The sequence below is a fragment of the Heteronotia binoei genome, chromosome 1 (assembly GCF_032191835.1).
Source record: "Heteronotia binoei isolate CCM8104 ecotype False Entrance Well chromosome 1, APGP_CSIRO_Hbin_v1, whole genome shotgun sequence".
Lineage (NCBI taxonomy): Eukaryota > Metazoa > Chordata > Lepidosauria > Squamata > Gekkonidae > Heteronotia > Heteronotia binoei.
The window spans coordinates 140,269,576-140,294,344 of NC_083223.1; positions in this window are offsets into that span (position 1 = coordinate 140,269,576).

Here is a 24,769-nt window from a genome sequence, read left to right on the forward strand (position 1 = left end):
AGGGGGCAGAGTGTCACACCAATGGAAAATCGGGGTGTCATATGTGTAATATCCAATCAGAGACCATTCGTATCATAGATCCATACCCCAACATAGGAATTTTAATTACACTGGCCAAATGACTTTATGGCCTTGTTTTTCCCAAAACTGGTTCCTTTGAAGCTCCCCAAAAGTGATAGATTTCTCCCTTAGTGTCAACCATGGATGGGCATCTATCAAGTGGTCAGGGGACTGGCTGACTTTGATGGCCTTAGCAATTAATTAAAGAAAAATAGAAACTTTGTTAAAAGTCAAAATTGTTTACAGGTTTACAGGTTATACCACACATTCACAACAAGATGAGTACTTAGCCTCTAACCTTCGTGTTCCTGCTGTCTTGCTCTGAGGAATAACAGACAAGCCATTTATTTGTGTTGGAGGCTTCCTGGGTCATATGCTTTGATAACAGGACTTTTAAAGGTTGCCAAAAGAGTGAAGGAATTTTACGGCACTGCCCACATTTGTCACTCTCTGTGCGCGAAACTTTTTCATTCCCAGGAGCAGAAAGATAGACGCTTCTCAACCTTTCAGCTGGCATCATGTTTGTCTGGCTTGTGGACCAGAACCACATTACAGACCTGCTTTGGGTCAAGAAGGAACTGGATTTGTCTCCCTTATGTGCAAGAAAGACCATTCCAATTCAAATGGGCATTGCTGTATCCACTTAATATTCTAGGGTTACATTGCAATATCACATTCCAGGGGTGCATGGCTTGGGAAAAAGTACAGGGGTGCCTTCCTGGATATCACTATATGAGAGCAAAGTTGGCCTCTTAGTTTGTTGCAGGCCTTGGTACCAGAGTACATGTTACTGTTAAGAAGTTTATCATTGCAGGTGAGATGTTGTTTTAGGTTAGAAGGCTGTCTGCAAGCAAGAAAAGGCTGGCTCTCCAATTCCCATGTAAGGGAAGCTTCATTATACAGCATGGGTTGCATGTCATTAATAATATATTGGACTGGCTTGAGTGTGAGCAGTATGTGACTACTAGTGATGTTCTCTTAATAGATCCTTCAAGTGAGTATTTCTGTCTGAGGGGTTGGAGCAGATGCAGTTATTGACTTACTGATTGACTGACTTGACTGCCTGACTGATAACCCATGGGTTGTGATCCTTGATACAGCAACTTTTTTTTCTTTTGCAGTTTGGAAGGACTGGTATGTAATGTGTGTCTTCTGTCTCCAGCACTTTTGGTTTGTTGCCTATGGTCCTGGTCTTGACACTGGTAAGGTCATAACTCTGTTTCTCCCTCTTCTTGTCACATGACTGTGCGTGATGTATGCAGCTCAGTGGGTCCCATGCTCAGTGGGTCACAGATCTAGAAAGGCTGAAGATCACTGGTCTAAGAAGCAGAGAGACAATATTAAACATAGAGGCTCTTGTGACTAAAAATATTTAGTCTCCCTATACTTTTCATAGGGTGATTGAACCCAGACCTTAAAATGCTGAATTGTTTTTATATCCATCTCACTCAGCAAAACCAGCTGTGGGTTGGCATAATACATGATGCATTCCCTCTCTCCTCCTTTACCCTCCAAACTAAACAATAGTTGGTCATATGTCAAACTATGCCTCTGACCAAAAGGAACATATGAAGTAATAACATTTCCATAGAGCAGCTGGGCACAAAGAAACAGATTTGTACGTTCTCCATACAGCTCACCCACACCCTCATTCCTGTCCCCAATAGCTAAGAAAACAAGATCCATAACTTTTACTATGCTGCTGTTAGATTCCTTTCACTGAGATGTTAATCCAAAGAGTAACTGAGAGGGTAAGAGGGAAGTGGGCATTTTCAGCACTATCCGTATCATGTGGTGGATATCAATTAATAATTGTTGATTCTAAAGAATTTGTATGATTACTGAATCTGAGTTTTACTGGAGTTGATGAAACAGTCATATAGGAATAATTTCTGGCCAAGAATTTTTTTAATTTAACAGAGCCTTGTTCCACGTAACTCAACTGTATAAGAAATTCAGCCCACAGCCATTGCATCACTAGGTTTGAGGCAGAGGACAATATTCTGCAGTGGCAGATGAAACCATGACTGAGAAAATTCCCCTTTCTATCTAAAGTCAAGACAGAGCAGTCTTCTTCTACCTTGGATTTTAGGCCTTCAGTCCACAGCTCTCCAAGCAACTTTCCATCACATGAACACCTGGAACTACTTTATACAGACTCAGATAACTGATCTATCAAGATCAGAATTGTCTGCTGAGATTGGCAACAGATATTGTCTCAGGCAGAGGTCTTTCACATCACCTACTAACTGACCCCTTTAACTGGAGAGTCATCCTGGGATCTTCTGCATACAAAGTAGATGTTCTACCACTGAGCCACAGCCCTACCCTAACTTTTTATTCTGCCTTGTGATTCAAACTTACTTCTTCCTTCCCCTCCAGTGCATTCCGTAACACCAACCTTTCTCCCCTCATAAATTGGTTCTTTGTTGTGCTGGCTCTCTTCTCTTAGAGGCTGAGCCTCTATAGTTGTTTGCTATTAACATCGCTACTGAACTGTGTGAGGGACACTGTGTGATTGGTTTGCTATAATATGTGAGAGGTTGTTAGAGCATCCATGGAGAGGAGAGTGGCTGACTGGGGCCACAAAGCTCACAGGGATGCTGTAATTCATAGTCAACCTCTCACTGGATAATACTTACTATGCCAGGCATTGCCTATATTCCCAACATGAAAAGAGAATGCCTATGTAGGGATGGGCATAAACTGGGAAAATATGAACATAACAGAAGCCATATTGGATCAGGCCAATGGCCCATCAATACCCTGTGTCACACAGTGGCCAAAAACAACAACCACAACCCAGGTGCCATCAGAAGGTCCATTAGTGGGGCCAGGACACTAGAAACCATCCCACTGTTGACCTCCCACCAATCACCATGAATACAGAGCATCACTGCCCCAGACAGAGAGTTCCATCAATACCCTGTGGCTAATAGTCACTGAAGGACCTCTACTCCATATGTTTATTCAATCCCCTCTTGAAGCTGTCTATGCTTGTAGCTGCCACCACCTCCTGTGGCAGTGAATTTCATGTGTTAATCACCCTTTGGGTGAAGAAGTACTTCCTTTATCAATTCTAACCTGACTGCTCAGCAATTTCATTAAGTGTCCATGAGTTCTTGCATTGTGAGAAAGGAAGAAAAGTACTTCTATCTACCTTCTTTATCCCATGCATAATCTTGTAAACCTCTATCATGTCACCCCTCAGTTGATGCTTCTCTAAACTAAAGAGCCCCAAGCGTTGTAACCTTTCTTCATAGGGAAAGTGTTTGGTTAATGGTTTGTTGTGTGTCCAGTTTGGGAGCCAAGAACCATCACAAATGTTTAGGAGCCAAATGAACAGGTTCAGACTGTGAGGTTCAAGATGTGGTAGAACCCCCTCCCCCCCAAGTTTGTTAACAACTCCCAAAGAATCTCTGGCTGACTTTCCTCTATCTGCCCTCCAAATTTGGTGAGGATTGGACTTATGGTGTCTGAATTACGGATCCCCCCCCAAAAAGATGCCCCCAGGAAAGTGCTTTCTGGGGAAACGATAGGTAAATGTTCAGGAAGTTCAGAAGTGTATGGAATAGACCCTGTGAAAGGTGCCCTCCAAGTTATATGCAGATTGGATTGGGGGGGGGGTCTAAGTTATGGTTCCCCAAAGAAGATTCCCCCAGGAAAGTGCTTTTTGGGAAATGTCAGGCACAGGTTCAAAAGTGTATAGAATGGACTACCTGAAAGCTACACATACAAATGCACTGGCTGGTGAATTCACACACACATACACACACTTTGAAGTTTGGTAAATATTTTGACTGAGCAGAGACAGTCTGGAAATGTATCCATTCACAACCACCACAAACTGCTTGAAAGTTCATGGAAAGATTTGATTTTCCCATCATCATCCATCATATCTTGATATATTATAAAAGAATTGTTTTTCCTCTTATATTTGTCATGTTAAGCATCTAGTGGTGACATTAAAGATGAGATTGGAGGACTTATTCTTGTGTTAAGTGACCCAGGTTCTTGCTGTAGAAGCTGACTGGGTGATTTCAGACCAGTCAAAGACTTTCTGCCTATCCTATCTCACAAGATTGTTGTGCAGATCAAAAGGGAGAGAGAAGAATGATGTAAACTGCTCCCCCCACCCCCGCACTGAGGAGAAAAACTGTATTTTTCATAGGTAGGGGCTGCAGGGAAGGGAGAGGAGATGGAAAGCTGAAATCTGACAGGCAGATAAAGGTAGGTTGATGGTTGGCTGGAAAAGAGAGGGTTGCCAACTCCAGGATGAGAAATTCCTAGAGATTTGAGAGGTGGAGCCTGGAGAGGTTTTGAGGAGGGGTGGGTTTTGAGGAGAGGTGGAAACTCAGATAGGTGCAATGCCATGGATTCCACTCTCCAAACCAGTCATTTCCTCCTGGGGAACCATTGTTACCAATCTTCAGGGGAGGGCTGGAGATCCCTCAGAATTACAATTGCTCTCCAAATGGCAGGGATCAGTGCCCCTGGAGAAAATGGCTGCTTTGCAGGGTGGACTCTGTGTCATTATACCCTGCTGAGGTCGCTTTGCTCCTTTTTTGGTCCACACTGTGGAGAAAGACTGTACTTTTCCTAGGTAGTTGCTGCAGGGAGGGGGGAGGAGATGGAAACTGAAGTCAGATCACTTCCCTTACAGAAAATGGTCACCTTGAAGAGCATACTCTATGGTATACCATAACACAACCATGCCAGGCCAGGCCAAAAAACACACATTTTTGGCCACTTTGTGACACAGAGTATTGGACTAAATAAATAAATAAACCCAACATGGCTTCTCTTATGTTCTTATGTTCTTATCATAGTATGACACCACAGCAAATTGACCCTACATGTCATGGGTGCTGGGGACCCTGCAGAAGAAGCTGAGCCTGCAGAAGAAACTGTGCCCCTGCCACCTGCACCAGTGCCCCTGCCTCCTGCTGGAGAAGATCCAAGCCCCCTGCCTCGCCCTCTCAGATGGCTCGTGTGCGTGACCGCCTTCGTCAGGACCTCAGGGATCAGAGGAGGGCGGCACGCTCATGAGCAAGACGCTCCCTGAGCCCTGAGTTTTGAAAGGATTCTGGCCCTTCTGGAGTGAGGATGCTTGAGTCTCAGCAGGATCCTGGCTGCCTCTCTGAGCCAGCAATTAGCCCAAATGGGCAACAGCCAGCAGAGGGCTATATAGCTGTGGGCTTTGGGAGGAGCCTTCGTGGAAGCAACTAGTCACTTACCTGACGTTCTAGCATCCACTTCGGCTTTTGACTTTGGCTTCTGGACTCCCTGACTTTGGCTTTGACTTCTGGACCCCCTGACTTCGGCTTCTGAACCTCTGACCTGCGATACCTAGACTGTGATTCGGTTTTGGCGCCTTGGACCCTCTTTGCTCACCAGCTACAGACCTTGGACTGCCCCTGGACTTTGCCTGACCCGGCCTCAGCCCGTGACACTACATGCCCAAGGCTGGGGCACTTGCCCACAGCCTCTTTTTAGAGCTTGTTGTATTTATTCCCACTTTTTCCTAGTATATAAATGAAGTTGCACAACATTTATCAAGAATGTGGTGCCTTCTCTGTGCTGGGATATAGAAATGTCTACCTGTCCCTGATGGGTCACCACAGCAATGGCAGATAGTGGGATAAGTTAGCTAAACTGGAACAGCAACATATAGATGGGATCCAGTTCCTATTGGACATAGTTACATCTCTGTCAACATCATTCAGATCATGAATTAATAGGTGGAATAGTGGTTGGCCTCACAGAGGAGCAGCTAGTCATCCCAAGGGTTAGCCTTCCACTGGTGAGATTCCTCAGCCTGGTTAGATGGAATGAGCCATACTGTTGCCTTGCTGCTTCCGCCTGCCTTTATTTTCTTGGAGCTTACATGTGTCAGCTCTGCCTTTTCTTACTGTTGCCTGACTTGCCATTTTGGAGCTGTCGTGCACTAGCTGTGCTTGCCAGTTTTAGGGCTGTGCTGCTGTTTGTATGGGACACCTGACAGAAAATCCTGCTTCCTCTTTTATGTGATTCTTCGGGACACCGAAGTGCCAGCTACCCCAGCACTTTAGAAAATGTTATATTTATTAGAATTTAAAACTGTACAGAAAGCGAGCGAGAGAGACTATCATTACTATAATAATAGGAGTAGTAGTGAATAATATGAATAATTAAAAATAAAGGGAACATCTGCCATCTCTGCACTACTGCCGGTCTTCCAGTAGCTGCTACCAAATGCATCAATGCAAAATGCCTGTTTTGCCCCCCTTTGAGCATTTTATATATTAGAATTTACAGTATATATCTACATGAAAACTGTAAGAATACTGTAAGAATAATGCCATAAAATAAAGAGAGCCTTTACCCTTCTGTCAGTCTTCTAGAGCCTACAAGCAAGATGTGTATTGATGCTGTGGGTCATTCAATGACCAGCTTCTTCTTTGTTAGAATTTGCAAAACAATATCAGAAGTTGAGAACCTAATAAGAATAAAATACTGGAACCCTCTTCTCTCTCTGCATTGCTGCCTCCCTGTGCCTATTGGTGCCTGCCTGCTTGACGTTCCAGGTGCTTGGTAGGTAAATTAAAATTTAGTTGCCTCTAAAGCTGAAAACATTTTTCTGTCTGACTGGGAGGGTCAATTGTATAACAGGTACAATTCCTGAAAATTTCTTCCTGATTGAACAGAAAGCAATGAAGTTACAGTCTCACTGTATCTGCTTCCCATTGAAAAGTATCTCTCATTGAAACACATTTTCTGTTGAAATCCTGCCTCAAGCAGGAGTATGAAGAAGTGACATAGAAATATCATAACTATCCAAAATAAAATAAAATAAATAATGCAATGAAGAAAGTAAAAGGAAATTCCTTTTTAAAAAATAATGGAATAAAACACAAATGGAGAAAATACATTGTGATGCTTCTTCCACGCTCAAATACAGAGTGCCTACCAGTGTTCCCTCTAAGCTCTGTGCATGAATGGCTGCTCATTAACACAGGAAGCTTCGTCAGCAGCAATCTGGAGCCATGCAGAGTCTTGCCCTGCCCAGATTTTTAAGATTATAGCAGTCCTATTCTGAACAGCTTATGAACTACTCTGCTCAGTAAGGGTGGGGGGTAGAGGGAACATTGATGCCTACCAGGGGTCATTTTGTAGAAAAATAGGTGGTGGAGCTCATCCAGGGCTTGTTATGCAGCTGCACTTACTATTTAATGGACAAGGAGGTGGAACTCTCAGAAGGAGGAGGAGGAACTCTCAGAAAGGTTCAGGAGCTGCACTCCTGTGAGCTCCCACTGAATCTGAGGCCTGGTGCCTACCACGCTCTAAAACCTTTCTCTCTCAGGTTCAGGGTACAATGGAGGCCAGGATGTCACACTCATCACCCTTCAAATCTCTTAACATATATAGAGAGCCTCTTAAGTCCTCCCTTTCACTCACAGAGACATTAGCAGATAGGGTAGCCCCTTTAATAATAGGGGTTGGAGGCTTAAACACTATTCCAGTCACACACTTACCACCATATACTCATCCATATGTATATAAACAAGTGTCCTGACTTACTCATCAACGCCCAGACCATATCTCTGGATCTAGAAATCCTAAATTTGGGGAGTGCTTTCCTTCCATGACATAAGCACCCACTAAGAAGGGAATTTAGAAATTCGACCCCTAAAGGGGTGAAAAGGGGTAAAATGTTTTTTCTCTAATGGGTAAAGCTTTGCTATGTGCCTGACAGGGTGCTGCCTGCTTGCACACACATCTCTCTGACTGGTCAGCTGTGGAGCTCTGTGTTCTCAGGTAAAAATCAATTAACAGAGACTGCAGACAGTTGAACAGGTGTCCTGACTGACTCATCAATGTCCAGCCGAAACCCCTGGACCTAGAAACCCACAATTCGGGACGGTTGGTCAGCTGTGGAGCTCTATGTTCTGAGATGAAAATCAGTTAATGGAGACTGCAGAGTACACATCCTTCTCACTGATTGCTCAGCTGTGGAGCTCTGTGTTTTGAGGTAAAAATCACTGCTTTCACAGACTGGACTCTGTGTCATTATACCCTGTTGAGGTTGCTTCCCTCCTGTTTTGCTACATATTGTGATTTCAGACCAGTCAGAGTTTCAGCCTAACCTACCTCACAAGGTTGTTGTGCAGATCAAAAAGGGGAGAAAAGAATGATGTAAACTGTTTTAGACCTCACTGCAGAGAAAAAGTGTACTTTTCCTAGGTAGAGGCTGCAGGGAGGGGGAGGAAATGGAAAGCTGAAGCCACAGGGCCAGATCAAAGTAGGTTGATGGTTGGCTGGGAAGGAGATAAGGTTGCCAACTCCAGGTTGGGAAATTCCTGGTGATTTGAGGGGTTTGAGGAGAGATGGAACCTCAGACAGGTACAATGCCATAAACTCCATCCTCAAAACCAGCCAAACCAATCATTTTCTCCTGGGAAACCATTGTTGCCAATCTCCAAGTGAGGGCAATCACTCAGAATTCAGTATTATAACTGGATTGAAGGTAGTTAAATACTGTAGTGAAGCACAGGTTTCCAGCTAGTGTCCTATAATACAGGGTTCCCAACCCCCGGGCCATGGACCGGTACCAGTCCGTGGTCTATTAGCAACCAGTTCATGAGTTGTATAATTATTTCATTATATATTACAATGTAGGAAGAAAAAGAAGAATACAACATTGGATTTATATCCTGTCCTCCACTCTGAATTTCAGAATCTCAGAGTGGCTCACAATCTCCTTTACCTTCCTCCCCCACAACAGACACCCTGTGAGGTGGGTGGGGCTGAGAGAGCCCTCCCAGAGGCTGACCTTTCAAGGACAACTCCTATGAGAGCTATGGCTGACCCAAGGCCATTTCAGCAGCTGCAAGTGGAGGAATGGGGAACCAAATCCAGCACTCCCAGATAAGAGTCCACACACTTAACTACCACACCAAACTAATAGAAATAAAGTGCACAACTGTATTATCCTGAAACCATCCCCCCATCCCTAGAAAAATTGTCTTCCACAAATTTGGTCCCTGGTGCCAAAAAGGTTGGGGACCGCTGCTATAATACATATATAGACCAAGATTTTAACTTGTGTGTGCATGTGTTTCTTTCCCTGAGACACACAGCCCAGAGAATTAAACCAAAACAAGAAATTAACTTTTATTTATGGTTTTAACATAGGACCACAGAAAGTAAAGGAAAAGTTACAACATTTTGTTTCCACTGAATTTTTCAGCTGTGGTCCCATTTGCACAGTTGGAATCCTTTGTTTCAAATGTACTATTTTCAGCTGTCTCTAAACAGCTCTTTTCCACAGTTCCACTCAGACAACCTCTCACCTCCCTGGCTGCCAACTCCCAACTGCCTTCTTAACTGATGTTTTTCAACAGTCCAACATTCTGTCAGCTCTTATTGGTCACTCTTAGGGAGAGGAAGAACCTAGCCTGTCTATCACATTCCTACTCTTAATTCATGTCATAAAGGAGCTAGCAATCTAATATTTGACATGGAAAAGCATAGGTAGAGGAGGGATGGGATAGAAAATGCTAAGGATCAAGAATGACTGTGAGGAAACAGTTTGTTTTCAGATGCTGATTAACTACAAAGTGTCCAGGTAATGTTGGTCTCCTGCTCATAAAATAATGTCTTCCCTTAGGACAGAGTGATAAAATTATTTATTTTACACTTAGTACAGAATTGCTTGGATCTGCAAGCAAATTTATTCTCTTCCAGATTGCATGCGGTGCAGATGGCTTTTATGCAAATGCTGAAGTTTTGAGAACTGTTTCCTGGAAGTAAGTCTCATTGAACCAAAGGGGACTTACTTCTAAGTAGACAGGATTGCTCCCAAAGTCTCCAGCAATGCTGTTCAACTAAGCACTTCCTGGCCCTCTACAGGCTCTGGCAAGTAGCATCCAAGAGTAGACTTCAGGCCTCATTTTGAGTTGTTACCATTCTCAGTATGCAAATAGAAATTTGCATAAACTGCAGGGTCTGAGGCCATAGCCTGTAATTTCCACTTAATTGCTCAAATAGACTAGGGTGGTGTAGAAATGACTAAATCTCTACATCCAGTTTAACTGTAATATTAGCGTTTCAAAAAAGCTTCTCCCCCTAATATCCAGCTGGCAAATCAATGCACTCAGTAGTTTTCTTTACTCTCCGTAAATCACAGCTTCACTTTAGGCTGCTAAATGCTCCTTCCATATTAAAAATATTCAATAAACCAGGAAACAATGTGGAAAGGTCAAACTTGCTTCATAAACCAATGTAAGTGTAGTTAATTTACATGAAACGTGATACATAGTCTAGCAATTAATGGATATATAACAACTTCAGATTTTAAAAACTAATACTTCCTTATTAGTCACTTACAGATCACCATCATCCCCTCGCAAAAGTACTGTTTTGTTCTCTCCATTTCCCTGAGTGGTAAGAAACTGAGGAGCAGTGATCTGAGGTTTTGTGCAGCATCGTTGAGGCGGATGGTACGCTCTTCATAGGAAGACAGGGCTGATAGGTTCCAATTCTTCAGTCTAGAAGAGAGAAAGTTGAAAGGTGATCTTGTGGGTTATGTCCCACTCTGGAGTAGATTAGAAAACAGGTGTAATGCTTTAAATATTTCTGGTTTGATGCCACCTAGTGGCCAAAATACAAAGTAATCACATATCCAAAGACTGCGCTCACGCTGGGATTTCAGAACTTTCAGTTTTGCTTCCGCTTCCAAGATGGTTGGTTCTGAAAACTCAAGTCAAATTAAAACATAGCTGTGATGCATTTTTGGCACAGTCTCCATTTTTTATGATGAGTTGGTCCTTTCATGTGACAATTTTTACTCAGCACTTTATGACCGGTGGAACTTCACTCAGCTATTTATTTTTATCCCACTTGTCTATTATTTACATAGCACACAAGGCAGCTAGCAGAATGGGACCAATCACAATCAGATCCCAAGTAATGCATTTGGCCAATATAAGTCTTACTTATCTGGGGCACTGGCAATGTGAGAACCCACTCAGTTTTGGTGTTTGTTTTGAGATCAGCACAATGTATTAGTGAAATCATAGACTGCAGAAAGCCTCTGTCTCCCTTTGCACTAGCCCCTTGCACAGGCCTTAAAAATAATAACATTAAAAATTGCTGGGAAACTGGTAAAGATTCCTCCATCCTTGTGTGCAAAACTGCCATTTAATATTAATGCTGTTCTTCTTTATAAACAGATTAGGCTAATAAAAATTCCATATATCACCCACCTGTCAATCTCACATGCCATCTCTGACCAGCCACATAAATTCCACAACTGCCAGTCACATATTTAAAAAGGGGAAGTAAGGAATAAGGAAAGTGTAGGATGAACCTGAAAAGTCTACGGATAATCATAGCTGACACATTTCTGTTGCCCTTGATACCATGTCTGTTTTGTCAAAGCCAGTTTTGGCATTATCTGTTTGGCTATAGCTAATGACAAAAGTTGTCTTTGAAGCTTTTACCAGAAACAAAAGAACTGGGTAGTCTATCAATTCATGATTCTGGAGGCCTCAAACCATGTTGGAATTATCTTAATGCACTAAATGTGATCAGCACAAGGGATTAAGTTATTTACTCACACTTATGCTATGACATTGCTACAACATATATCTAATGGTGAAATCCTAAGTATAAGAGATCCAAGAGGCAGGTTATGCCAATTGCCCCACCTTCAGCTATTTTGTTGGGAAGCCAGGGTATGTGACATACATGTGTAGACCATCACCAGTGATAATCATGCATACTGATTTTCCATTCTGTGTTCATTTCCTGGATGATTTTTCAGTTATTCTTGTTTTTGTTGTTCTTTCATTTCTGTCATTTCTATCTGCTCAGTCCTTAAATTCCCAGTGGGAGTTCTGCACTGGTGGAACAAGGCAGGGCAGGATTAACTATATAGGGCTTCTGGGTTCATAAAATTATAAAGCAGTGGTAAGGCTTTTACTCCAGTAATTTAAAGCACTTTTAAAGTCATTTTGCTGGTTCTATAAAGTTAAAAACAAATTTGATACCCTCAGCATTTTCTGTATTTGTAGAGCTGTAACCACTTAACTTTGATATTCTGTCACTTTCTGCACTTTGGGAAATGTTTGCTAAACAGTCGAACCATCTACATTATACAAGTAATCTAAACTTCTTGTGCAGGCTTCCAAGAATAGAATTGTCATAACTTAAGAAACAAAGAGTATTGAAAGCCCCCCCCTCAGTTTGCTTTAGCATCACTCTTAAGTCCTCTGCCAGGGGTGGCCACATGACTCTTTCATACATATTATGTGGCTCTCAAAGCTCACATTGTCTCATCATCTGACTTGGAGAAGGCATTTCTCTCTTTCAATCACTTTTCCAAGCCAGCCTGTGGCTTGGAGTATGCATTTAAAATTAAAGTTGCTTTCTTTCCTCCCTTCCCCATCTATTTGTTTTCTCTCCTCCCTTCCCCATCTATTTTCCTGCCTCCCTGCCTCTCTCCGGCCGTTTTCCCACTTAGCGTTTGCTCCCCTTATTCCCCGGCGCAATTATCTCCGGATCACTTTTTTCGGTTTCCCACTAGTGACTCTTTGCGGAGTCGCCCTCCCTGAAGCGCCGGCTCAAATCGTTTTCCCACCGGCGTTTTCCCAGTGGCATCGACTGGAGTCGATGCCCTGTCAATCATTTTTTTTTAAACGTCATTCTAGTTGCGTAATTACGTAACAACGTAACAACGCGACAACGTGATAGAGAATCCCCTTTTTCGCGGGCAAACCATCACGTGACGGCTCTGTTTTAATACTGGCCGCAGCGGCGTCCTCCACACTGCCTCGTATCGTCAGAAGCATTCACAATGGAGAATCCTGATGACGAGACTATGGCGCTGCTTTATTCAGCAGTGGATATTCTGATTTTGTGTATCTACGCCGCGCGCCAAGTGCTCCGCACCGGAGAAAAACTCCTCGCTCATGGACTTGGATCACCGAAATCTCTGGCCGCCTCTAGGAAGTCTGACGCCCGGCTTCGGCTGATTAGAGGTGGCAGTCGCCGCCAGCAACGTAGATGGCACTACCTTGCCGGTATCCGGTTCGCGCCCAGGTATTGGGTGTTCCCCCGTGAACTCGGCTGGTGGGAGAACTTTGTGCTTGTGTACTGGGGCGACGAGCAATGGCTGGATAACTTCCGGATGACCAGAGGGACCTTTATGGAGATTTATGCCGCTTTGAAGGACAAGCTGGAAAGGCAAACCACAAGGATGAGGTCTCCGGTCCACCCTGAGAAGCGGCTCGCGGTAGCGCTGTGGTACCTCGCTACCGGAAGCGCCTATCGGGAAGTCGGCACGCAGTTCGGGATCGGCGTTACCACCGTCCATGGGATTGTGATGGAGATCTGCGAAGCCATCGAGAAACGTTTGTTCTCAAAGGTCGTGTGCCTCGGTGACGACATCGGAACGGTGTGTATTTTTTTTTCTTTTCCCTAGTTTTGCGTTATAACGTAACATCGATATATCTGACCCTGATGTGATTCTCTATTGCTAATACAGTGGAAGTTGAAATATCCCTGATCCATTGTACTCAATTTCTCTACAGATTATGGATGGCTTCGGTAAGCTCGGTATGCCGCATACGGTGGCTGCTCTGGATGGATCGCACATCCCGATACGGGCGCCTGGGGGCAAATCGGAGGAGTTCTGCAACCGGAAGATGTTCTGCTCCATGATCCTCCAAGGCACGGTTGATCACACAGGACGCTTCGTGGATGCAGAGTTCGGCCACAGCGGAAAGACCAACGATGCCTTTGTTCTCGCGAACAGCCATCTCTGCTCTGGCAATGATGCAGGGCTCTGGGTTCCGGGGAACCCCACGGTGACTTTGGGAAATGTAACCATACCTGCGCTTGTATTGGGCGACGGAGCGTACCCCCTTAGACCGTGGCTGATGACCCCGTACAGGACACCCGTCGGGCCCGTGCAGAAGCACTTTAACAAGCAACACGCCAGGGCCAGGAACGTGGTGGAGCGTGCTTTCGGGAGGCTTAAGGCTCGCTGGCGTGTCCTGCTAACGCGAATGAACGCGCAGTACCGGAGTATTTTCTCCATCGTGACCGCATCTGTGACTCTGCACAATATTTGTGAGGGAAAGGGACATGCGGTCAACCTGGACATTCCAGATAAGGAGATAACGCTCCTCCCAGACCAAGAAGAACCAGACTTCAGGGTTATAAACAGGAGGCAGTTAGAGAGTGGGAGGACTGTGCGGGATGCTGTCGCAGAATATATTTATCAAAGGAGATGATTCTTCGGCTTTCCGTCCCCCATGCCTCTCGCTGCCGCTGCCCTTGAATGAAAGACTGCTTTTCCGGTGCTGCGAAGTTACGCTGTTTCAATCGTTCTATGTATAATCGCCTTAACGTTATACCTGAGTTTGTTTGTACTGCTTCCCGTTTCAGCGAATAAAGCTTTGGGCATTATAAACTGCATAGTGTTCATTTACTTTGGTTGCGGTTGGGGGGGGGGGGCAATATTTCGGTGCACCGGTGGTCCTACACGTGCTCCTGGGCTGGCTCTGTTTTTGCCTTGCCGATCATAAAATGCCTTCCCCATGATTGGATGGATGAATTTTGATTTTGCACTTTCTGGCAGCGACCCCTTCCTTCTTTATTACTGCTTTATGGCAGTACAGTACAATTTCCCCACCCACCCTCACCCTTCTAGTTTCTGATATGCCTTACTGGTGGAATGTGTGCCATGGGGAGGCACCAGGTCTGTGCACAGACTACCACCCACACCCACCCATCCCAGTTCTGATAAGCCTTGCTGGTGTAAAACCATTCTTATCAGGAACTATTTGGATACTAAATAAATAAATCACTTAAAATGTTCTATGGCTTCTTTGTGCTTTGTTTATATTTTCATTATTATTGTTTGTATTTTAATTTGCTATTGAACAATATAGCTACTGGGAAAGTTTTTTATAAATATTTTAAATCAAATAAAATTTGAAGTTGTATGTATTTATTTACATTATACTTATATCCTGCCCATTCCATACAGACTCGAGGCAGCTAACAGCATAACATAGACAGTAAACAGACAATATTAAAAGAGTTGAACAATCAGATACACAACAATGGTGCTACTTCAGGCAGATCATATAATATCTTCTTTCTCACACGCACAGATCATGGGCAGTTTGTAATAACAGCGCTATTGATCCAGGTGTGGTTGCAGCCCTCCCCTATTAGATGTAATATGCAATCCTACAACCATAAAGGAGAAGGCTCAAGAAATTTACATTTTCTTATGCTATTGCTAAAGCTAAGAAAAAAGCTGTAATGCATGGTGTTTCTGCGGATCCCCCCACCATCCACCCTCCCCTGTTATGATATTACTGGTCCAATAAGTGGCACTGCAGATTCCAGTGCATTTCTCACAGCTGCTGTGTGCTTTCATTCACATGAGTCTAATTACTTTTTTCTTTTCTATATCCAACCGCAGTCGACAACCGTCCACGAGGCGCGGTAGAGCAGCCAGGCCCACCCCTGGTGGAAGAGGATGATGAGGGTCCTCAGCTGGTTGGCCTGAGGGAACAAGGTGCATTGCCTGACAAAGCAGGGGTGGGGGTGCTGGGAGGGGTGGGGGTGTTGGGGAATAGAGTTTCATTCTCTTAAATGTGTTGTTTGTTCAAATAAATTATTGTTACTGTTGAAACCTTAAGGTGTCGTTTTCCTTTACCTAGACACTGAACAGGGAGAAGTGCAAACATAACTTTAATAAAAGTGCGTAAACATCAGAGGAACAAAGCAATAGCTAGGAGCACACTGCCTGTGCAGGCATAAACAATGAAATAACATCATAAATGACAACATGCACAGCATGTGAACAATGAAATAACATCATATAAACAGGTATAACCAATGAAAAAACATCATGAATAACAACATGCACAACATGTAAACAATGCCTGCAACTCACACCTTCCCTTGATGGGCATTGGTTCTGGTACCCATGAAGGGGACATTGCTGGAAAACAGCAACATAAGAAGCATCTGTCATAGACAGCAGTGCACGTTAGGGGCAGCCTAACAATAATCCAATGGAGTTATCATCAGATGTTCCAAAGGGAGTGCTTTTAGGGCTCAAAATACACCCTCTGCTTCCCTGTGCAGGATCGTTTCTTGCCCCTACGTGAGGCCGCAACACTGCCACTGGAGCAGGGTGCAGGAGCCAGGACGCTCTGACTTTCAGGCACAGACGGTAGGGTCTGAGTATCAGGCACAGACGTGGGGTTGTGACTCTCAGGCACAGAGAGGAGTGGCTGACTCTCAGGCATAGATTCCTCTGCCAAAACTGGGTACTCCATATCTGACGGCAGAGTGCCCCGATTATAGCTGCAGTCACAATCCAGGTGCAGCTGCCTACGTGTGACGGATGGTGTAGATGCTGCATATGGTGGGGATGTTGCAGTGGCTGGTATCTCGCCCACCCTTCCGTGTGCCCGACCTTCCCTAAAAATTTGGGCAATGCTGCCTAGCATATCAACAGCTGCCTTCATAACATCCACAGTCTCCCTTGTGGCCTTTTCAAAAGCCTTTACCAAAGCCTCCCTGTTTTGTGTATCACGCTCCCCCTGCACTGAGAACCTGCGTTCTTCAGCTTCAAGCTTACGGTCAAACCGCTCCATTGTGTCTTCATGATCCTGACGGCTTTGAATCATCATCTCCTTAGCCACATTATTAAGCAAGGCAACCCTTCGCTGACGTTGAGCTTCGTTCTGCGCACTCTCTTCCTTTCTTTGCTGTGCTGATGACACCGGCAGATGATCTCCTGAAGCATCTGAAAGAAGAAGGATGGAAGGAGTACATTACCTGGAGAACTCTGGCAGTGCACCCATTGTTTCAGCTATGTTACAAGCTGCACTACTGTGCTGCAGGCATTGGCACCGCTGCTGCAGTTTACGCAGAAATCCCCGAAACATACCTCCTTCCTCTGTTTCCTGCTCCGAGAGGACAGCATCCCCAGATTCTCCAGTTTGAATACTGCACCCTTCTCCCTCATCAAAGCAACCTGAAATTGATACAACACTCATTCCTTAACGTGCAAGGTGCTGAAAAGCCCTGCCTACCGTAAAGTTCTTCACTATAACATGTGTTCAGGAGCAGCATCGGTGTCAGCAATTGTAAGCTGGGCAGTAATTCCGAGTCCCACTGAAAGCTTTCACATTCAACATAAGACTAATCAGAGGCACTTACCCCCCCGCAAGGACTCCTCTGCTGGTTGTTGAGCACTAAATTCCTGGCTCTGTTCCTGCTCCTGCGACGCATCGCTTGTGGTCACGATGCTTGAGCCTATAGGAATGCAGGAAAATCAGCAGTGTTAACGCAGAAGGCAGAGAAGTTTTGCGAGTCTAATAAGTGCACAGTACAGTGAGGCAAGCATCCACGTCTCCCTTCATCTAGGGGAATTTCCATTAAGGTTTCCCCCATGCCTCCCAATCACCGGCGAACCCACAGCGACCCACATATATACTGAGGAATCCTCTGCGTGGGTTTCCTTAGGGGCGAGAACGGAACCCCATACACATAAAAGTACAGGGCTCAGGGGCACCGCATCGCCTTGATACTCACCTGGAGGTGACACAGTGGTGTGCGTGCGGAGATCATCGGCGTTGATTGTTTGCAGGTCAGCGGAAACGATGTTATCTGATCCCAGAAGCGGCAAGTTTTCCTTGTTTGCCTTGTAATACTTCGCCGTCCAGCTTCTCCTCATGTTGGGGGGACGCGCGGACTTATCATCCTTAAGGATGCGGTGCAGCACATCAAAGTGAGCGCAGTAAAATGGGGATACTCCAGTCTTTGCATTGTGGCTAACGCATCTCCTGTAGTCCGCGCGCAAGCCCTTGGTCTTCGTTCGGCACTCAAGCGCCGACCTCTTGTGTCCCATGGCATGCATGGCCTTAGATATAGCCTCGTAGACATAGGTGTTTTTGCGGTTAGAGGCCAGCGCATTCTGGATCTTATCCTCAACCCAAATGGACAACAAGGCTTCTGTTTCTGCCTCCCGCCAAGAAACTCCACGAGCCCCCATTGCCCTGCCGCTGGACGCCATTGCACGGAGCTTCTGTGCGGTGGAGGCAGTAAGCTGATCAATGCCGGCCAGCCAAATCTGTCCCTTCTTCCTCCCAGTGTCCTGTTCGGCTCATACAAGCTGTGACAATAGCTGCCACTCGCCTCATGACTGGCCACTAGCATTTGCAGCCTCCAAGCATTGGCTAATTAACAGTGATGTGGGCGATTCCCTGATCCTCATTCAGCGGTCGCAATTCTCGCGATACCCTCGCCACAACACCCCTGAATTTCTCGCGAGACCAAACATGCTATCAACCATAATGTATCGACCATAATGTATAATGTATACTGGAGAAGGGGGGGGGGGGAAACTATTCCAGGAGGGGTTTTTTTTTCCCTTGTTAATTTCGAAATATCGCTACTACGCTAAACTGTTAATCTTAAAAAAAAAAAAAGGTCGCGCCGGCACTCCGGGGAAGCGCCGCGGAAGGGTGATGATTGGCCAAGAGGGTGGATGGGGTGGAAGGACGGAAAGGGAGAGGGTGACGCCCACGAAGCAGTCGATCCGGCGTGGATGGATTTCCCACAGCAAACTCCGCTGAGTGGTTCCGGAGTAGATACTTCCACCCAGTAATACTACATATTTCTTATCATTATGCCTGCGTTTACTTAGGCTGCTTCCCGTTACAGCGAATAAAGTTTTGAGCATTATAAACTGCACTGCGTTCATTTACTTTGGTGGTGGTTGTGGGGGGGGGGGTAATTTTTTGGTGCACCAGGGGTTTCTGACACGTTTTTCTGGCCTGGGTCTGTTTTTGCCTTGTCAATCAGGATATGCCTTCCACATGATTGGATAAATCAAATCAGAAAGGGGAGGCTGCTATTTCGCAACATCGAAAGAGCGTTAGTTCGAAATGGCAGCCAGGGGAAGGAGAGGGACGTTCTGGCAGCGGGAGGAGGTGCTGGCTATGCTCGATATTGTTGAGAGGAGCGGGCACGCTGCCGAGGTGATGTCGAGCACCCACCTCAACACAAGCCACATCTATGCGGCGATAGCCCGGAGGCTGCAGCGGAGGGGGTTTGACCGGACTGCCGCGCAGTGCCGGTCAAAAATCAAACGCCTCCGCTGCAGCTTCATGGCTAGCCTTGAAGCTTGGGGCGGTATCCCCAGGGCGTCAGGCCGGACGCCGTACCATGACGCCATGGTGCGTCTTTGGGAGTTGGCGGGGCGGCCCCGTTGGGAGGACCGTCATCATGATTGTGAGTAACACCACACACACACACAACACAAAAACGCCACACACACCCCTCCCTTCTTTATTACTGCCTTATTACTGTAATGTAATGGCCATGGGTGACCACAGAAACCTCCTTAATTGGATCCAACAGCCAAACCTTCCTATGATCTGCTGAGCATTCCTGGTGGAATGGGGGGGGGCATGGGTGACCACAGAAACCTCCTTAATTGGATCCAACAGCCAAACCTTCCTATGCTCTGCTGAAAATTCCTGGTGGAATGGGGGGGGGCCATGGGTGACCACAGAAACCTCCTTAATTGGATCCAACAGCCAAACCTTCCTATGCTCTGCTGAGCATTCCTGGTGGAATGGGGGGGGGCCATGGGTGACCACAGAAACCTCCTTAATTGGATCCAACAGCCAAACCTTCCTATGCTCTGCTGAAAATTCCTGGTGGAATGGGGGGGGGGCCATGGGTGACCACAGAAACCTCCTTAATTGGATCCAACAGCCAAACCTTCCTATGCTCTGCTGAGCATTCCTGGTGGAATGGGGGGGGGCCATGGGTGATCACAGAAACCTCCTTAATTGGATCCAACACCCCGCCCCCACCCCATTCTATTTCCTGATGTGCCGTCCTGATCCAGTACATATTACCTGCAGGTTACAGTGCATTTTTCACATATGATGTGTGCTTTCATTCACACCACTTGCATGTATGAGTTTCATTGTTTGGTTTTTTTCTAGTTGACACCTGTCCACGAGGCACGGCGGAGCGGCCAGGCCCACCATCGGAGGGAGAGGAGGAGCAGGGTGCGGGGGAGCAAGAAGGTACATTACCTGACAAAGCGGCCGCCTCTTGGTTACTGTGCAGTAAACGCATTAATAAGCCATGTGCGCAGGGGGTTCAAGATAATAACATAATGCTTACTTTTGCAAATCTTAGGCGGTGTGAGCCCAGCAGCCCAGCAGGCCGGAGGCGCTGAGGAGGCGGGAGGCGCTGAGGAGGCGGGAGGCGCTGAGGAGGCGGGAGGCGCTGAGGAGGCAGGTGAGTTCGCTGAGCTGAGCCGCAGATAGAAATCAATAGGCATGGCATGCAAGTTTCTAATAAATATGATGTTGCAGCCCTTGTTAGCCGCCCTGTCAGATGAGTACAGGAGTGCACTAACTACCTGTCTCTAGGGCCACGAGGCGAGGCAGAGCGGCCAGGCTCACCCTTGGGGGGAGAGGAGGATGAGCAGCAGGGTACTGAGGAGCAAGAAGGTACATTACCTGACAAAGCAGCCACCTCTGGGTTACTGCACATTAGAGGCATTAAAAAGCGATGTGCGCAGGGCGTTCAGAAAAAAAAATTAATGATTAAAATGATTAAAGGAGGGCGGTGATCCGGCCAGAGAGGCAGGTGGGTTTGCTGAGCTGCCTCTCAGGGCACTGCGAACTAATGTTGCTATACAATGGACACATGCCTATACAATGCACACATGCTATGTGTGCATTGTATGTGCTATACAATGCACACATGCCTATAATTTTCTAATGTGCATGCATGGTGTGCTTGCATTTCAGTGGTGGAGGAGCCGGTGCAGCAAGCACAGGACACCATTGCCCGTCTCGAGGCCCTGATGCGCCGGATCGAGGCCATCGAGCGGCGCCCATCAGTGCCGGAAATGGAGGCCCTCACCCAACGGGTCGAGGCCCTCGAACGGCGCCCATCAGCGCCGGAAATGGAGGCCCTCATCCAACGGGTCGAGGCCCTCGAGCGGCGCCCAGCACCGGAGGCACCGCTGGAGGCCATTGCCCGGCTGGAGGCCCTCTGCCGCTCAGCGTGTGAGTGCTCACTATTTTGCATGATGGGTGGTTCTTGTGAGTGATTGACTGCTGTGCGTACATTACTGAGGGCGTTGCACTTACTTGCTTCTTTTCTAAATTCCAGTGAGCGCCTTCACACGCCGGATTGACGCCCTGGAGCGGCATGTCCGGAGGCAGGAGCGGCCCAGGGGTGGGGGGTTGGAGGAATAAAGTTGTATATATGTTGTATATATGTTTAAAGGTGTATATATGTTTAAAGGTGTATATATGTTTGTCAGTTGTAATAAATTATTGTTAATGTTGAAACCTGAAGATATCGTTTTTCTTTACCTAAACACCGAGCTGGGACCTTTGCAAAACATAACTTTATTAAAAGTGCGTTAACCGGACAAGAACACAACATCAGCTGTACACAGCTGCTGCGTAATAATCGCTAAGGTAGGAACAGCCTGCCCGTGCAGGTATAAGCACTGAGATAACATCATCAATAACAACATGCACAACATGTAATCAATGAAATAACATCATCTTGCCCCTACGGGAAGCCGCCACACTGCCACTTGAGCAGGGTGCAGGAGACAGCAGGCTCTGCCAAAACCGGGCAAGCTATATCTGAAGGCAGTGGCCCATGAGTTTCGCTGCAGTCACAGTTTAGGTGAAGCTGCCAATTTATTTATAAATTGGTTTCCCAATTTATTTTGGGTGGGGAGAAGCTGATATCTCGGCTTGTGAAGGGTTCAAATGCTTTACATTCAGACTTTATTAGGGATCTTCTTGAAAGACAGGTGGCCTCCCTGATTAAAGCAAAAGTCACTTATGTGTGGAAAAAGGACTTGGCAAGTGAAGCAACTATAGCAAGTCCAGAAAAAGAATTCGGGGGAAGGGAGGAAGAAAAAGCCTTATCCAAAACCCACTATGCCTTATTTCGTACTGAGCCCTATGGTTCCAAGCTAATAGAATTTTAAAAAACATGATATTTCATTTCTAAAGGACATCCGTGCAGTTCAAAAAATCAGGACTTCTGACACATTCTGAGGATTTCCGCCACAAACACACTTTTTAGGTTTCCACCCTGATCTGGGTAGCTCAGGCTAGCCTGATGTTCCATCTCAGAAGCTAAGCAGGGGTCAGCCCTAGTTAGTGTTTGGATGGGAGACCAGCAAGGAATACCAGGGTGGTGACACAGGCAGGCAAGGGGAAACTACCTATGAATGGCTCTTGCCTTGAAAACCCTAATGGGTCACCATTTCAGCAGTCGAATCAGCTGCCTAGGGAGGTGGTGAACTCCCTCACACTAGTAGTCTTTAGCACCTGACAAACACTTATCTTAGGCCGGAGGTGACAAAGTCATTTGGAATGAGGGCTGGATCTGACACAAATATCACTTCGTCAGGCAAGGCCATTGTGCCATAAAATACCAGAGATACTAGAGGAGCCCCGTGGCACAAAGTGGTAAAGCTGTAGTACTGCAGTCCAAGCTCTCTGATCACGACCTGAGTTCAATCCCGGCAGAAGCTATGTGTGACAGATGGTGGAGATGCTGCATATGGTGGAGATGTTGCAGTGGCTGGTGCCTCACCCACCCTTCCCTGTGCCCGACCTTCCCTAAAAATTTGGGCAATGCTGCCTAGCATATCAACAGATGCCCTCATAACATCCACAGTCTACCTTGTGGCCTGTTCGAAATTCTTTACCAAGCCTGTGTCACGCTCTCCCTGCAAAGTGAACCTGCGTTCTTCAGAAGCTAGCATTCGGTCAAAGCACTCCATCGCATCTTCATGGTCCAGACGGCTTTCCAGGTCCTCCCCTCTGGATAAAGCACCCTTCTTCCTCCTCAAAGTCACCTGGAATTGAAATTGACACCACACTCATTCCTCTCCATGGTTAGTGCTGCAAAGCCCATGCTTACCTTAAAAATCTGTGCTATAACATGTCTTCAGGAGCAGTTCTGCTCATACATGAAGCAGGAAACGCAGGGTCAATGGCTCAGCAATTGTAAGCTGGGCAATGCATCTAAGTTCCACTGAAAGCTTTCACATTCCACATAAGACTTATCAGAAGCACTGCAGGCCGCACTTACCCCGAAATGACTCCTCGCCTGGATGTCCATCAGTAAAAACCTGGCTGTGTTCCTGTTCCTGCAACGCACTGCTTGGGTTCACGCCGCTTGTACCTATAGCAATGCAGAGAAATCAACAGTACCACGCAAGCGGGGGGGGGGGAGGGAGGCAGAAGGCGGAGGAGTGTCGCGGGTATAATAAGTGCCAAACACCAACGTCTCCCTTCATCTAGGGGCGGTTTCATTAAGGTTTTCCCCATGGCCCCCTATCACCGGCCAACCACTTACGTTTTGTAGTTTCGTTAGTACGAAGTATCGCTATTGCGATAAAAGATAAAAGTCAAGCTTCTCTTAAACGGACCTGCTGTGCGGTGGCGGGAGTAAGATGCTCAATGGCGGCCAGCAGTATCTGTCCCTTCTTCCTCCCAGTGTTCTGTTCGGCTCCTGCAAATTGTGACGACAGCTGCTTCTCGCCTCATGATTGGCCACTAGCATCGGCAGCATGCTGTGGGCGATTCCCTGATTCTAGCTCCGCAGCTGCAATTCTCGCGAGACCCAACACCCTCAACTATAATGTATCGTCCGCAATTCTCGCGAGACCCTCGCCATAGCACCCATCAGAGTCTCGCAAACCTAACACCCTACCAATAATAATGCATATTATCAATAATCACGTATCCCCCGAAATGTGTTATTTGTAACGCAACTACGAAGTAACGAAACATCACCCGTAATGACCCTTCGGTTTAGTGAAGTAAAAAAAAAAATAAAAAAACATTAATGCATCCACCGTTGAAATGGTGTAACAGCGGAGAGACAGCGCAACATTGCAAAAAAAACTGCAATTGAGGCTATTCCGGGAGGGGTTGTTATTTCGAAATATCGCTATTACGCAAAACTGAGATGCTTTAAAAAAAAAAAATGGTTGCGCCGGCACTTCGGGGAAGCGCCGCGAAAGGGTGATGATTGGCCAAGAGGGTGGATGGGGTGGGAGGACGGAAAAGGGGGAGGGTGACGCCCACAAAGCAGTCGATCCGGCGTGGATGGATTTCCCACAGCAAACTCCGCTGAGTGGATCCGGAGTGGATCCGGAGGTTTTCGGAAACTCCGGCAACATGCTGGAAAACATACTCCGGCGTAAAATCCCTGTAGCGCCGGAGCAAACCGCAGCGCCGGAGCAACATGTGCGAAATCCAAGAGAAGATCCGGAGGTAAATGGGGCGCTACGACGGAGCAAACGCTAGTGCGAAAACGGCCTCCATGTCTTGTGGCTCTCAAACATCTGATGTTTATTTGCTTATGTTAAGCAAGTTTGGCCATCCCTGTCCTATGCAGATATAATCAACATGTGGAGGGAGAAATCAGGATCCCATTTGGCAGCCCCATCTTTCTTCCCAGGTTGATTATAGCATCATCCCTAGGGGTCCAATAAACCAAGAGTGGAATTCTGCAATCTATACTCCACAAAAATGGCAGATTATTTAATTCACACATAACTGCATAGGCTACTATGCTGATGCTATGACTTATTTGTGGATGTTGGATAGACTGA